Source organism: Sorex araneus, chromosome 1, assembly GCF_027595985.1.
Source record: "Sorex araneus isolate mSorAra2 chromosome 1, mSorAra2.pri, whole genome shotgun sequence".
Lineage (NCBI taxonomy): Eukaryota > Metazoa > Chordata > Mammalia > Eulipotyphla > Soricidae > Sorex > Sorex araneus.
In genome coordinates this window covers 360445108-360461755 of record NC_073302.1, presented here as the reverse complement: position 1 = coordinate 360461755, position 16648 = coordinate 360445108, and positions in this window count along the sequence as shown.

Sequence of the window (16648 nt, the reverse complement as noted above, 5' to 3'; positions counted from 1 at the left end):
AGGGAAGAAACAAAAGATGGGGAGACAAAATCCAGAGTCCTCAGTTTATCTATTCTTAGAAATGATAGTCTCTTGCCTTTCCCATATATGATTCATTAGAAGCCAGTCATGAGGTCCAGGCTTCATTCCAGGCAAGGGTGTGGCCACCAGGAGGAGGTGCTCTGTGGGACTTGTTCAAAAGTTACAAAACACAGTATTTTCCTGCATTACTTGATCCCTACGTTTTTGTCATATTTTCATACTGAAAATCCCAAGCATTTAGAAAAGTGCTTGCTTTGGATGCAGTCGACTCCATTTTGAATCCAAACACAGCCTATGATCACCCTAATACCACCAGAAATGGAGCCTGCCTCATATGCTGGGGAGAAGGCAGTTGGGATGGAGAAGGGACCACTAAGTCAGTGATGGTTGGAGGGATCGCTTGGGATAGGAGATGTGAGCTGAAAGTTGACTAAGGATGGAACATGATGGTTTCTCAGTGTCTGTGTTGCAAACCATGATGCCCAAAAGTAGAGAGACAGTAAGAAGATGCCTGCCACAGAGGTAGGGGGTAGGTTGGGGTGAAAGTGGCAGGAGGGATACTGGGGACATTGGTCCTGGAAAATGTGCACTGGTGGAGAGATGGGTGTTCAATCATTGTGGACTGAAACTCAGTGATGAAAGCTTCATAACTATCTCACAGTGATTCAATTAAAAAAAAAAACAGAAGTGACCCCTGAGCACAGAGCCAGGAATGAGCTCTGAGCACTGTCTGCATGGAGAAAAAGCCCGTAAATAAATAAACAAAATCGTAGTTCAGACTATAGAGTCAAGACGAGTTAAAAGTACATTACTACACTAAAGATAGAGAAAGGAAAAATTGTGCCTAATATCAATGTTTATTCTAAATCTAGGTAATTAAGACAGTATAATACTGACGTAGAAATAGAGAAATCACCAATGAAACAGAAGGGAGAGACCAGAAATAGACGTATATAAATGGGATTTTTATATCTAACAAGGGAATGTTTCAGATTATTGGGAAAAGTGCAAGGAATTTAGCAAATAGGGGAACAACCATATTTTTTTATAAAAACTAAAACTTATCCCAGCTCACACCAGAATAAAATTCAATTACTTCATTTTAAAATAGCAGGCACAAATGTAAATGTTTCAGAAAAACATCTATTTTTTAAGTTTCAGGATGAGAGGAAATGTCATTTTGACTTTTTAAAGTGAAACACTGAAACAAGTGTATTAGGATTAAAAATCTATTTATAAACCCTATAGTGAAAAAAAATCTTAATTCAGAAAAGCATAACACATTTACTAAAGGTAATGCTTTCTGTGTGTGTATATGTATGTATATATACATATTTCTGTAAACATTGAAAAAAGTGGGACAAAGGTAGTTTTAAGGCATTTAAAATTAAGACATTCAATTTTTAATATTTCTAAAATCTTTAACAAGGTTCTAGAAATTAATATCTCTAACAAGATTTTAGAAATTCATAGATAAAATTCATTGTCTTAAATCTTAGATTTTGACCTTTTTTCTCTAACTTATTAGAATTAACATTAAAATGTATTCACAGAGAGAGGGACAGAGAGAGAGAGAAAGAGACAGAGAGTTAGAGAGAGAGAGAGAAGAAAAGTGCTGGCAGGCTGTGAGGGGGTGTGAAAAGAGGGACACAGAGGATATTGGTGGTGGAACATGTACTTTGGTGGAGGGATGGGTGTTGGAACATTGTATAACTGAAACTCAATCATGAAAGTTTTGTATTTCACAGTGAAACTGTAAAAAATTAATTAGTTAATTAAAAGAAAAAGGAAAAAATAAAAAGAAGTGCCAGGGAATGGCAGGGAACAATTTTTTTTTTGTAAAATAAACATAACATAAAATTTACATTTTAGCCACTCTAAAGTTTCTAAACAGTGCCTTTGATTACTGTCATTCAGTGCTTCTAGAATTTTCATCATTCAAAATAGCCAATCATTAACCATTTCCTTTTTTTTTGCAGTGCCTTTGGTAAACTCATTTACTTTCTGTCACCGAATTTGCCTGTTTAAGGTACTCATGTTAATGCAATTATTCTTTTACTCTTTTATGTCTGGTTAAATTGTTAGCATAATGTTTCCATGGGTCATCCAGGATCACAATTTCATTAATTTTTCTGCCTCAGTAATATTCCATTGTACTCACATACTATATTTTGCCTATAAGTTCATCTGTTAATTGACATTTGAGTACACAATTTCACTTTTTTCCAATAATGCCTTGAGCATTGTCAAATTAGACATATTTTTGACCATTGTTAATAATTATTTTAAGAGTGGATCTGGAGGACCTTTTTGTGTTTAATAGTTTGAGATGCAGCCAAACTCTTCCACAGATCCTCTCCTATGTTATGGTCTCTGTAGCAAAGAAAGAAGACTCTGAGAGGGGGCTGGAGAGATAGCACAGTGGGTAGGGCGTTTGCCTTGCACGCGGCCGACCTGGGTTCAAATCCCAGCATCCCATATGGTCACCTGAGCACAACCAGGGGTAATTCCTGAGTGCAAAGCCAGGAGTAACCCCTGTGCATCAGCCAGGTGTGACCCAAAAAGCAAAAAAAAAAAAAAAAAAAAAAAAGAAGACTCTGAGAATCTTAGTCACTCTCTCTGATTTTAAAATAAAACAAAATACGCCGAAACTAGTTTTCATCTATAGGTGAAAAGCAATGGTTAAATAGAAAGCAAAATTACAAGACACTAAAATCTAAGATTTGTGGCTTCCCTCTTGTTCAGCCCACCCCTCAGGAATCCGCAAGTGTTCCTGGCACAAGCTTCCTCGTTGGTAGGAAATGTGAAATTGGATTTGTTGGTGGTGATAAAGTTCATGCCTGCTTTCTTTGGGGGTGGGGTGGGTGACAGTGATTTGGGAATACAGTTTACTGTAACCTGGTAATTTCAGTAATGCAAAAAGCTACAAAATGTTACTTAAAAACAAAACATAAATTCAGTTGGAGGGGGTGAGGCAATTAAGGGGGGCTCTCTCCATTTGGTTGTCCTTCTGGGGCATTATGGCAGCTGTAGCCAATATTGAACAGGGAGCTGCAGCTGTTTACAGATGCATTAGGAAGGAGAGGCTTTGGAACTCAGTTGCAGAATTTCTCCCGTGCAAAAGAAAGGCCAAAATTGTCGAAGAGGGAGCATATAGAAGGGGATATAAGAAAATTTAATTTTCACCTGGAGCTTCAGTTGCTGATGCTGAGTATTGTGGTTGCAATAAATCAGGATCTAGGTTTTTGACTGGCCACAAGAAAGGTGATTTGGGTTCAGAACAAGAAAGTTGCTGCTTTACTTTTCAATGTATTAGTGATCACTAGGACCCAGTGATTTTTCATTTAGAATATTTATACATTTCATTCATGCCAAAGAATTGTGAGTGCTTGAATTATTTGTGGGTTACAAGGCTTTTGACTTTTGGTCAAACTTTTGATTAGTCTTAACAAGAAATTTTGGTGATAAAACAAGATTTTCACTGGAAACAGAATCACTTCAAATTGAAATCATGAGACTTCAAGGAAAGCTTCACAAACTAAAGATTCGGTGTTGATTTGTGATTGGGTGCTTAACAGGTGGTCTGCTAGCTGCCTTAAAACTCTGGTGACATCATTTCTTTGCCAAGATGTTGGAATTGAACATACACCAGAATGGGAGCTACTTCTGTAATTCAACAAATTGTATTTATTGTCTCATCTGGCTATAACCAGTTGTTCAGGAATACGATTTTATAGGTCATTACTCTGCACCATATACGTGGTTGTCATGTAAAAAAACAAGCAAAACAATCACAAAACCAATTTGTTGTCAGGGAAGAAAGGGGTCTTTAAGGCGTGGAGGAGGACCTGATTCCCACGGGAAAGAAGCAGAAAGGTCAATTTGGTTTATTAAAGGGCTGATCCTTTTAGGTTCAGGATATAATATACTTCCTTTAATGCCATCTAATAGGAAATCAAAAACAGTCCAAAAGCAAGCTATTCCCTTAGGAGGAGTCAACACAAAATTAGTATCACCAGGCCAAACTCTAGTGCGTTCTGCTGCATTAAGCACAGAATCCTGCAATGCAAATGTCATTTTAACTTCTTGGAATCAAATTTAAGGTCTGGTGTATGAAGGTGTTCTGGTAGGCACAAACATATAAATAAAATGAGGGCAAATAAAGTGCGCTTTAGAATAATCTGGTAGATATGTGTCATAGCCTAAAAGCTATGACAAACAAAGATATTTTCCCGTAAACAACACATCAACAAACACACATTAGTTAAGCATTACTGTTCGATACTCAGAAGAGTAGACCAACAAAGCAGATTTCTCAAGGAAAAAACATGGAGGATGGTTTCAAATTAGAAGTCCTAGAAGTCAAATGAGTCAGAATGGAGCTTCTTTTAGGTAGAATACTGTCAGAAATAGGAAAGCAGTTGTTAGAGAAGACCCTCGTGAAAATAAACACAAAGGCTACACAAAGAAGGTCAATGATAATTATAGGGCAATACAGTGCTTTAGAAGAGTAAGAATGCCAGAGACCTTTGGCCCAGTACCTGCTATTTATTGAGAGAGCAGGTACAACAGCTCCAAGGTACAATGCAGTGGTGCTAATGGGGATGGCTGACCAACATGTGCAATATGTGATTCCTTCATTTCACAGGACCCCCAGTCCCCACTGTTGCTGGAAACACTCAATAAAACAACCAGAGAGCAATTCAGAGCAGCAAGTGATGCAAGACTCAATAGTGCATTTCCTACTGTGTGAGGCTCAGAGAGAGGAGTCAGGAAAATCTTGGAAGAAGAAATCTTGGGCATATTCAGTTACATGAAGCTAGGGAAAGAGAGAAATGGGGGCAGCTGAGAGGAAGACCAGCATTTACAAAGACCTGATTGGCTGAAGGAGTTTGGAAGTAGCATGGATCATGGGAGATTGCTCCCCAGCAAACATGGAGCTACATAGGGCACTGGCTACATGGAGCAAAAGGTGCTCCATAAGAGTCATGAGACTGGGCCTAGAGGAAGAAGTTTATAGATTGGCAAAGGATTTAGTGAAATAGGAGAGCAAGAACCCAGACAAGTTGAAAAGAAGACGAGTTGGGAGGGAAACAGGATAAATGGAAGAAACAAGAGGCTGTGACTGAGAAAGGCACACGCGATAAGATGAAGTGAAAGTTTAGCCAGGATGCTCAATTTAGATCCAGACATGGGATCAAGGATGAAAATGTTCAGATGTTTTAGAAGAGTGGGTGGGTTTTGTATTTGGACTGCATACAAAGTGTGAGGAGGAAAGGAGTTGAGGGAAACTCCAAAATTCTAGTATCTAAGTTTCTAAGTTTCTAAGGAAACTTTCGATGTGAATCTTGTTTTGGAAAATACAACTATGTGAAATTATAACAATAGGATAACTAATTTTGTTTTAGGGACACACTTAATGGTGCTCAGGGGCCGTTTCCTCGCTCTATGTTCAGGGGATCTTGTGGTGGAAGGAGTTCAATAAGGACCTCCAACATGCAAAGCATGTACTCAGCTGTTGAACAGTCTCTTTGACCTAAAGTGACATTTATCCATACAACTGTAATTGTCCAGTGAACATTTTGAAAGATATAGTGAGACTGGGAATTGTATTTGAGTATACATGGGTCATTTTCAGAGAGTTGTATGCTCAGACATCATAGACCAAAGAGGAATTATTCTCTGCAATCCACATGGGATATACATTTGTGACCTTGAATTAGCTAAGTATAATTTTCCCTTGAACAGAAGCAGCAGGAAAATACAGCAATACATGGGTGCCAGACAGGGAAGAGACAAATCAGTTTTCGATCAATGTATAACAAGTCAATCACTGACTTGAATCAGAGTTGTCTTTAAATGTTAAGATTCTTCAATGACTGTCTGAGGACAAAAGGAAATGTTCCAAATAAGATACTACTAGAAAACTCAAGGCAATGGGATGGAGTGATTTTTTTCCACTGCATCCAGGCTTCTTGGTCTAAATATCACTTCTAAGTACCCATTTACCGAATGGCACTCTGTTTTATAAAACAGGTTGCTTTGTTTCCTTAGTGCAGTGTTCACATCAGAGAAATCTGTTGTTTAGTGTATACAGGTTGATTTGGAGGAATGATATTTGTGTGTAGTGTTATGTAAATAGTTGTAGCCCATCTTTTTGATAGTAACATAGCTGTAATTAGGATCTAGGTGTACATAACTATGGGTGGGTAGGGGGTGGGGTGACTATGTGGTGTGCACATGTGCATGCTAAGAGCAGAGGATAGAGAGATGTGTAAGCGAGTCCGTGTTAAAGTTCTTGATGTAAAGAAAGTCGCCAATTCACAAAGGAATTTGATTACCTCTATCCATTCTACACACACAGTGAGTGAGCGTGCTCCTCACCATCTGTCATCCATTTCATTTGCATCACCAGCACCTGGCCTGTTTATCTGCTACATTCGTTTCTTCGCCGAATTCTTACACTGCTTTAATAAAATCCAGAAATGTTATTGTTAAAAACCAATTAATTTACAATCCTCTACAGAGATAGTATTACTTATAATTCAATTTGGCTCCTAATGATCTTCTTTCTTGCAAAATGACTTAATTCTTGTGTCAAAGATTAGTTATTAGATATTACCCTGCCTTACTAGTCATGTACTGCTGAGGTAGGCAAAGCAGCTTGGAATGTCCCTGGCCATTAATCAGAAGTCTGAAACATTTTCTTGTTTAACTCCTTCAAGGACCCGGTTGCGGGTGTAATGCTTTTAACCCTCCCACTGACCAAATCCTTAGCTTCTGCTATCCTTCCACTTGATTATGTGTAATATAAGGAGATACGGCTTTTTCAGAGAAAGTGTTTCTTCTCTAATCTAGGAACTTGAATAAACAGATATTCTACTTGAGATTCCTTCCAGCTGCACACATCCATATTCATTTGTGTTTGGCCATTTCATACAGAATTGACAAAATTTCAGATCCAGCCACATTGTGAAAGAGAGGTGAAAAGATTGTTCATCTCTCTAAACCAGACCATTTGACGTGACTGTGGGGGGATTTTCCGTACAAGGAGGGCGATGAATATTGCTTGTCTTATGATTGTGGTATTATCCACACCCAGCATACAGGCCAACCTGCATTCATGGTGCCAGTTTGGCAGACCCCAGCAACCTTGTCCACACATTTCACAAATGGAATCACTAAACATATGGCTCTACCCAGCATATTCTAGGAATAGTGGCATGGGCCAGAGGTATCTGAGAGAAAATTTACACAGATTAAAAAAAAAATCTTTAAATGAAATGTCTTAAGAAATATTTTTTAGCATAACATTCTCAAGCTGCACGTTATTTTTATAACCTTCTGATGTAACCCAGAATTTAGTGTGGAAAATATTATTTCCTTCCTCAGTTAAATTTTTACTGTAACACATGGTGAATGTACATATCCTAACGTAGGAAACATAAATTTATATAATCATCTATATTAATATTTTATTTTTGATAGGCATCCTGTACAGAGTAGAAATATATTTACATTTTAAACAATGGCTATAAAGACATAGTTCTATTCTGAGAAACCCAATTAATTTCTTTGAAAAATATCAAAACAATCATTTCAGATTAGTAGAAACTGAGTGAAGATCATTCTCAAGCCTTGGGATGACTCAATTAGTTTGACCTGAAGGGGCCAGAGAATTAAATAATGCAGACAGAAAGAAGAGTACAGTTTTAATAATGGGAAAGAGGGTAAAATTATCTTTTCCATCTCAATTAATTGCAAAAGTCAGCATTCCACAATTACAAAGTCTCCTCTTAAATGATCTACTTATTTTGCCTATACTCTTCAGCTCTACAAATGCAGTTGCTGCAGGCTCTGAAACATGCACTTGTGAGGACTCTGGGGTCACACAGATAGCCACAATTTAATTTGACCTCTCTGGATCGCACTGCATTCAAACCATGCATGCTTTTTATTTAAAAAAAAAAGCAGAGAAACCAGTTATCCAATTGGGGAAGATGAAACTTGAAGAGCTGTCTTATAAGAAGCCTTTTCTTTGTACATTATAATAACTAGGAAACTCTGCCCAGTGCCACACTCTCTCTTACATAGCAGGTTCTCTCTAAATGATCAAACTCATTGTAAACTCAAAAGATAATCACATCTCAGCTCTATGGTTCCTTTGGAATGCAACTCTCTGGCCATTCAACACATTAGAAAGATTATTCTAAATAGCTTGAATAATCTGTTTCTTCATATCTTTTACATTCTTGCTAGGAAGCTTAAAAGGATTGTATTTAATATGAAGTTGTTCCTGAACTTGGAAGAAAGTAGGAGGGGGGCTTAATTTTTATGAGTGAAAACTGTAAGGATAAAGGTGGACAAAAAGTCTACAAGTATGTTCTCCTGTGACTTTGCCTCACACAGATATGATTTAAAACTTCATTTGAAATCACGAATAATTCACATCTCTGAATCACTGCCCTGTATGCAAAGTAGGAATGGGAACCAAATGCCCAAATATGCCCCCCCCAAGAATAATCCCCAAATAACCCTATTTCCCAAAGTTTATTCTTCATATTCAGACAATGCATCATCAACCTCAGAAATAGGAGCTGAGCCAAGCAAGCTGCAATCTAATATGGAAATGTGTCCTGGCCAGGGGACTGTGTCATTCTTCTGAATGGGATCACCTGCACCCATCTCTCCTAGGAGAAAATTTCAAACAGAGTTAGCTCCTTAAACCTTCTAATTAAAATGAGAAATCCCCAGGCTTCCATGACTCAGCCTCAGAAAAAGATTATTAGGAATTTAATAGGGAAAATATAGCAGCTCAGACCATCTGTGACCCAGTGCTCTGTGCGAATTTAAAGAAAACTGGAGGGAGGCAGCGCATACTCCAATGCACGCTCGAGGAGTACTTTGTAGGAGCTGCAATAAATCAACATAGTTAGAGTACAGCCTTTTTCAGATTTAATTACTGTTACATAATTATTAGCAAAGCATTCTCCTCTGAAACTGTAAAACTCATTACATCAAAAATCCCTAAGCTCCTGATGGAATTTATGAACTAGTTACTTTCTTTCTAGCTCTGGGAAAATAGTGGAATGGAGTCCAGATTTGTCTTTGGCTTTTTAGAAGCAGAGGGGGATTTTTTTTCTCTCTCCTGTTTTGTGTCATTTTAATAGGTTTCTGAATCAGTTTTCTATTCTTGCAGACATCTATATTCTTGCCTAAATGCAGGTTTAAGTGATTGAGTCCCATTCCAGTAGCAAAGATATAAAGCAAGTAAACTTCAAAGGAGGCTAACCTAAAGCTGGCTGATTTTCAAATGATTTGTAAAGGAGAATTTGCTCTTAAGTGTATCTTTTGAAAAAGGCTCATGTCGGGTCAGATGATCATAGAAAGTGGTAGGCGTTGTGGGGTGTAGGAAGACTCAATATCAACATGAGAATGACCTGAATGCTGGGCCTGACTGGGTGTATTCTCAACTCTACGTTACCTTAAAATTGACTTTGGTAGAAGTATTTGCACTACAGTATATACACTACACTACACTACCCTAGAGTGCAAATCAGCCTTTCCCTCCAAGAAGCCAGATCTTAAGCATTGACCAGCACAACACTGTTGTAGCATTCATCCATGACACAAGTGTAAATACCACCTTGATTGTTCACAGCTCCAGCAAGCATCTTAGGATAATGCTTCCTTGCTCAAGCATGGTGTCAGTGGAGCTAGAACAAAGAGTTTTATTTAAAATCTGCCTTGAGTTATGTGTTTGTTCCCAGAAGCAGGAACACTATGGAATAGAATTCCTCTGGAAGACAGATGAATGCTCTTGCTGATGGTGGGCGAGCTCCTTGCCCTAAAGTTTAACTGAGCCCAGTAGGGGGGTATTCCTTCCACTGTGGGTCAGATACCCTCCCTAGATCCTGAGCTCTTTACCTGCATAGATCTGCAGCTGCTAGAAAACAGTTTGCTCTTGCTACTACACTCAGAATATCCAGCCAGATGTTTTCTGTTGTATTTGTAGGCTCTCCTGGGATTAACTCTCATCAGAGTGAGAGGAAGATAAAGGCAGCTGAGGCTTAACCAGTCAGCTGCCTTGGACCTGTTCCCTCTGTTGCTGTATTTCCTAGGCCCGACTCTTTGCCAGCCTGGGGATAACCTCAGCTCCTCCCTAGCGATACTCTAATCCACGTTTCCTGCAGGATCGCTTACCACTCTCAGCACAAGTAACAACCAAGCAGTCAAACCAAATGACTCCAGGCTTGCTTTTTTATCTAATAAAAGAGGTGACTAGCATTGCTTGAGCACTATTGTAGAAGTGTGTTTCAGAGTTCAGTGCTGTTCCTTTGCACTTTGGATCATCTATTATTTTGTTTTGGCAGCATGCCTTTAACTGGGGGGAGCTCTTCCTGCTTTTCTGTAGAGCAGTTGCCTATTTCTTTTTTAAATCTATTACTGTGGTAGCTGCAAACCTCTTGGAGAAAAAAATATAGTTAAAGTTTTCTTTTTGTTTTTAGTATTGACTTGGTGTTCTTTGGATACAGTTCTTCTGTCTGCTAAGTATAATATCTCTTTCATGCCAAAGTTGTTCTTGGATGTTCAATGATTTCTTGTGGCTTGTTCATGTTATAGATAAGGATCTAATTTAAACAAAGTTGTCAGAAACAGTTATTTCCTCAGCTCATGTGAGACTTCCTATCTATCTAGGAAATTGTGTTCTGATTTAGAAAGCCAGCTTTGACTGGGTAGAGAAAAGAGGACACAACATAGGTTCTTTCTGCTAAAGTTCAGTGCTTTTTCGTCTCGGAATGGAGACCAACTTCTCAGTAACCATATGTTTTTTTAAAATAGTGTTTTACTTCTATTGCCCAATACTAGTAGCTAAGTCTCCTCTGCCTGAATTCTGAAGAGAACTCCAGAATATAACTCATTGTCTAATGTCAAATCAGAAAACCACCAAGATTATGTAACTCAACTTGCTTTATTGCTCATTAACTAACCAGTCTCTAGTCTACTTCCTTCTAAACTCCACATGTCTGAGAAATGTTTTTGTTATGATCTGTTGGTGCTATAATCTTCGAATCTTCAGTGTTACTTGAGTTTTTCCTCATCTCTTCCTGTAAATTAATGGATCTAAGAAAAGAGGTGCTAGCACTTCGCCTTGGCCATCCTTTATTTATTTATTTATTTATTTATTTTTGGGGGTCACACCCGGTGATCAAGGGTTGCTCCTGGCCCATGCACTCAGGAATTATACCTGGCGATGCTTCGGGCACCGTATGGAGTGTTGGGAATTGAACCCAGATTGGTCGAGTGCAAGGCAAACACCCTACCCTCTGTGCTATCGCTCCAGCCCCCCCACCTTGCCATCTTGAACAGGAGTCAGACTGTCTTTGTTCACAACACTGATTTCTGACTTATTACCTTGGATACCCGTAACTTCACAAGACAAAATTTAACTGATAAAATACCTGTAATTTAACAAGACAAAATCTAGCTTAACAAGACAAAATTTAACTGCCACACTTGTGCTCAGTGGTCTACAAACACACTTAATGAAATTGAATTAATCGTATGACACGATAGGAGTCTGTCCTCAAATTTGACTACATAACAGTGGTCCTGCCTATCTATTCCATATTTCCTGATTTGACATTGAGTAAAAGCTACTTTTAATCTAAGCTTATTATGGGGTAGAAGGCACATTAAGAAGAACTTCCTATTTCTGGTCCATATTTTTGAATGCAGTTTAAATTCACTGTATCACTGTATATCACTGTTATCCCATTGTTCATCGATTTGCTCGAGTGGACGTCAGTAACGTCTCCATTTGTCCCTGTTGCATGCTACTGTAGCCCGATGGCATATTGGGGGCTCTTTTGTGATCAGGGGAATGAGGACTATCATCATTACTATTTTTGGCATATCGAATGTGCCACGGGTAGCTTGCCAGGCTCTGCTGTGTGCACAGAATACTCTCAGTAGTTTGCCAGGCTCTCAGAGGGACGGAGGCTTTTGGGGAGGCCTCTAATTGCCTTTACAGGTGCTCCCAGTCTACCGAATGTAAGCTTTTGGTCGACTGGCATGTTGTAACGATCTGCACACTGACAAACACGCACCTGCCTTCGTCTCTGGGCAGCACCTGGGACATCTGCAGCCTCAGGTTGATCTCCTTGAGGTTGATGGAGTGCGCCCAGAGGTTGTTGAGCAGCTGGCAGAGCAGGACCTATTGTGGAGGGTCTGTGCCAGGTGGAACACCTGAGCTGAGTTTCAGGTCATCCAGTGGTTTGCTGACAGCACCCCACAGCGGATGAGCCACTGCATGCACTGCAGGCATGGCTCTATGTCTGACGGTGCTTCGACTCAGCCCAGCCGGGGCAGGCAGCAACTCTGTGGCCGCTGCTGCAGTTTCTCTGTGCTCCACCTGCCCGAATCTTGTGCCATACTGCCCGAATCTTGCAAAACAGCCGGCAATGTCCATCAGGAATCTCGCGTAGAGTTCCAGCAGTGATCACTCGTTCCATGCCCCAGCGTGCTGAGCCACGCATTGTCTAAGGCGAGATGGTGAGCCGGGTTCAGGAGAGTGCGAGCGGTTTGGGCGACGTTGGTACCATCTTGCCTCCAATTCAGTTTAAATTACTTCTATCATTTTTTTTGTATTTTAGTAGAAAATTGCTATTTAAAAATCTATGAAAGCTTATGGTGCTAATAGTCTTCTAAAGAAATCTCGGTGCAGGAAGATTTCATGTGTTATTCTCCAGATAGTCATTGAGTGTGTAGCTTTAAAAATACCAGCTTTTCGCTTAATGCCAGCATTTATCGTTTCTTTTTCTGAAACATCATTATCATAGGCCCAAAGCTAATTTTTCAAGTGAAGGAATGTGTTGTAGAGATAAAGAGGAGAAATGTTAATATTTTCTTACTACAACTTGCTAATTTGCAATAGAATTGCATTAGAGCAGAAAAAAATTAAATATATGTACTTGTATCAATTATAGTAGTAGGAAGCTTCTAGTATGATCACATGATAAATCTATTTCAGCTTTATTGCCATGCCAATTAACCATTTAGAGAGATTTATTATGTTTTTATAATTCTTTTCTATCTTTTGTCAGGTGAATGGAAGTTGCTCAGTGGAAATCTAGAATTCAAACATTTGGCTGAGAGGCAAAATTCAGTGCTTTAAATTGGTCAGTGTGGCAAAGCAGAGAAATCCTAGAGGATTACAGATGATATCAATCATTTACTACACTCATGACTAATTTAATCTTTTTTTAGCTATGTTTTCCCATCAACCTGACACTGCATGACCTGTCAGAGGCTCTACCACCATATGAGAGGGCTAGAGACAAAACAATTTGTTCAGGCAAATATATTTGGTTACCAACTGATTCAGATTTTTGTAAGAACTCATCTTGGGTTTCCTACAGTTTATTTGATCATAGACAGTAAGGAAGACTCTTGATTAGCAAGTTGGAAAAAATATGAGTTAGGCACTTGTTCTAAGTCAGGGACGGTTATCAACTTTTTGCATACAGTATCTCATTGAGCTTACTCAGTAATGTGAAACCGGTACTACTGTTAGATAAAATAAATTTAGGAAAACTGCCACAGAGAGTGTCATCTACCTTAAGTCACACAGATCGCAAACAGTGGAGCCTGGATTTGTATCCACACAGAAGAAGGAGTCCAGCTTCTATTACCCCTGGCATAAGCACTGTACCCCAAACACAAAACTGAGCATAGTTTTTCATCTAAATTTAGAACAACTTAGTAGCTGCTTGTAAGCATAGCAAGTTTTCCTAAATTTAAAAAAATGAATTATCTTTTATTTACTGACAGATATGTCAGAAAACAAAATACCCATATAATAAAAACAAATTTAAGTAGCATTCATTTAAAACATTTAAGTTTGAGGTACCCAGAATTATAATTTGATATCTGTATATGCTTTACCATGATCACCTTAAAAAATCCTTTTCATCCACCACTATTCATTTGGTCTTTACCCACTTAACACATCCACCAGCTTCAAACCTCTCCATATACTCATCTATTTTGTTTTGGGGCCACCCCCAACATTGCCCAGGAATCACTCCTGTGGAGTTCAAGGGACCCTATGTGTTGCTGGGGATCAAACCTAGTTTGGCCATGTGCAAGGCAAGTGTCCTACCCCCTGGACTATCAGTATGGCCGCCTATCTTGTCAAATATTTTATCAACTATTTTGTCAAGTAGATTCCATCTATTTAGAGACGTGAGAGAAAATGAAGCACATCTCTACTAAAAATACCTGTAAGTCAAATATTTTTCCAGTTAGTATTGATTCTTAATTGAATGACTTGCCAATTTCCCATTTGCTTTCTTGAGCATTCAAAAATGCTTTAAAAACTAGAAATTGAGCTCCCACTTGGCCCATCAATACCACTTCTGGGAATATGCCCTGGAGGCCCAAAAACACACAGCAGAAACACCATCTGCACTCCTATGTTTGTTGCAGCACTATTTATCGTAGCCAGAATCTAGAAACAACTCGAGTGCCCAAGAACAAATGAATGGATAAAGAAACTATGGTATATCTACACAATGAAATACAGCTGTTAGGAAAAATGAAGTAGTGAAATTTGCCTATAAATGGATGGACATGAAGAGTATCATGCTGAGTGAAATGAGTCAGAGGGAGAGGGACAGATACAGAATGACTTTGTGGTATATAAAAATATATATAGTAGAAGAATAATATCCATGACCAGGGAAAATGGGTTAGGAAGACTGGTCAATGGTTGGAACTAATCACAAGTGTGTGTGAGGCTGAGGGTAGGTAAGATAGAGAAGAGACCAGTATGACAATAATAGCTGGGAATGATCATGCTGGATAAGATCTGAGGGTTAAAAGTAGGTAAAGGGATATTCTTCATAACCTTTTAGTATCAATATTGCAAACCAAAAAGCCCAAAAGGGGAGAGAAAAGAAAAACACCTGCATAGAGGCAGGCAGGAGGGTAGGGAATGATGGGCGGGAACCTGGGGACACTGGTGCTGGGAAATGTTCACTGGTGGAGAGATGAGTGTTGGAATACTGTATGACTTAAATCTAATCATGAACAGCATTGTAAGGGTCTATCTCACAATGATTCAATTAAAAAGTTTAAAAAAAATTTAAAAAAGTGACGGTTAAACCCGAGTGCCCAAGAACAGACAACTGGTTAAAGAAACTTGGTTAAAGAAACTATGGTACATCTACATAATGGAGTGCTATGCAGCTATTAGGAAAGATGAAGCCATGAAATTTTCTTATAAGTAGATAGACATGGAGAGTATCATGCTAAGTGAAATGAGTCATAAAGAGAGGGACAGACATAGAATCACTGCACTTATTGGTGGAATATAAAATAACATAATATGAGACTAACACCCAAGGACCAAGTATAGTAGGCACAAGGATCAGGAAGATTGCTCCATAGTTTACCTCCTCATGAGCTGGGGTAAAAGGCAGCTGGGATAGAGAAAGGATCATAAGTCAGTGATGGTTGGAGGGATCACTCAGGATGGGAGATGTGTGCTAAAAGTAGGTAAAGGACCAAACATGATGGCCTCTCAGTATCTGTATTGCAAATCATAATGCCTAAAATTAGAGAGAGGGTAGCACTGTAGCACTGTTGTCCTGTTGCTCATCAATTTTCCCAAGCAGACACCAGTAATGTCTCCATTGTGAGATTTGTTACTGTTTTTGGCATATCGAATACGCCATGGGTAGCTTGCCAGGCTCTGCCCTGCAGGCAGGATACTCTTGGTAGCTTGCTAGGCTCTCTGAGAGGGACATAAAAATTGAACCCTGGTCGGCCACATTCAAGGCAAACACCCTACTCGCTGTGCTATTGTTTCAGCTCCAGAGAGAGAGTAAGAAGGAAATTGTCTGCCATAGAGGCAGGATGTGGGGTGGAGTGGGGTGAGAATAGTGGGAGGGATTTTGGGGACATTGGTGGTGGAAAATGTACACTGGTGGAAGGATGGATGTTTGATCATTTTATGACTGAAACTTAATCATGAAAACTTTGTAACTGTATCTCACAGTGATTAAATAAAAATAATAATACCTAAAATTACAGTTAAAATTATGAGTTTTAAAAACATGGCATTACTTTAAGGAGGATGTGTGTGTATACATGTGCATACACACATATATGTATGTGTGTATATATGTGTGCGTGTGTGTGTGTGAGAGTGTGTGTGTGCATTTTTCTCTAGCTATGTTGCCTCATTTGGTACCCAGTGGTACCACCGTAACTAGACTTGAGCAGTACCACATCCGTAGGATAGCTGACCAGGCATCAACAGGAGTGGCCCCCAGGGCCTTAAGCCCAGTTTAGGCTCCATCCTTCCATTAAAAAAAAAATGAAAAGAACAAAACCTAAAAGGACAAATGAAAACCATGTCAAACATCAAAATAAGCAAACAGAACTTTAGAAGTGTAATTTGGAAATCCAATTTAGAGCTCTATTTGGAATTTAGAGAAAGTTTGTAGGATGTCTATTTGCTAAAAATCTCTTTACTCTAGGAAAAAGACTGGAAATACTTTGACACTCACATATGGCTCTACCATGTCAGATTCTTGACTTTCCTAAAACCCCAATGCCC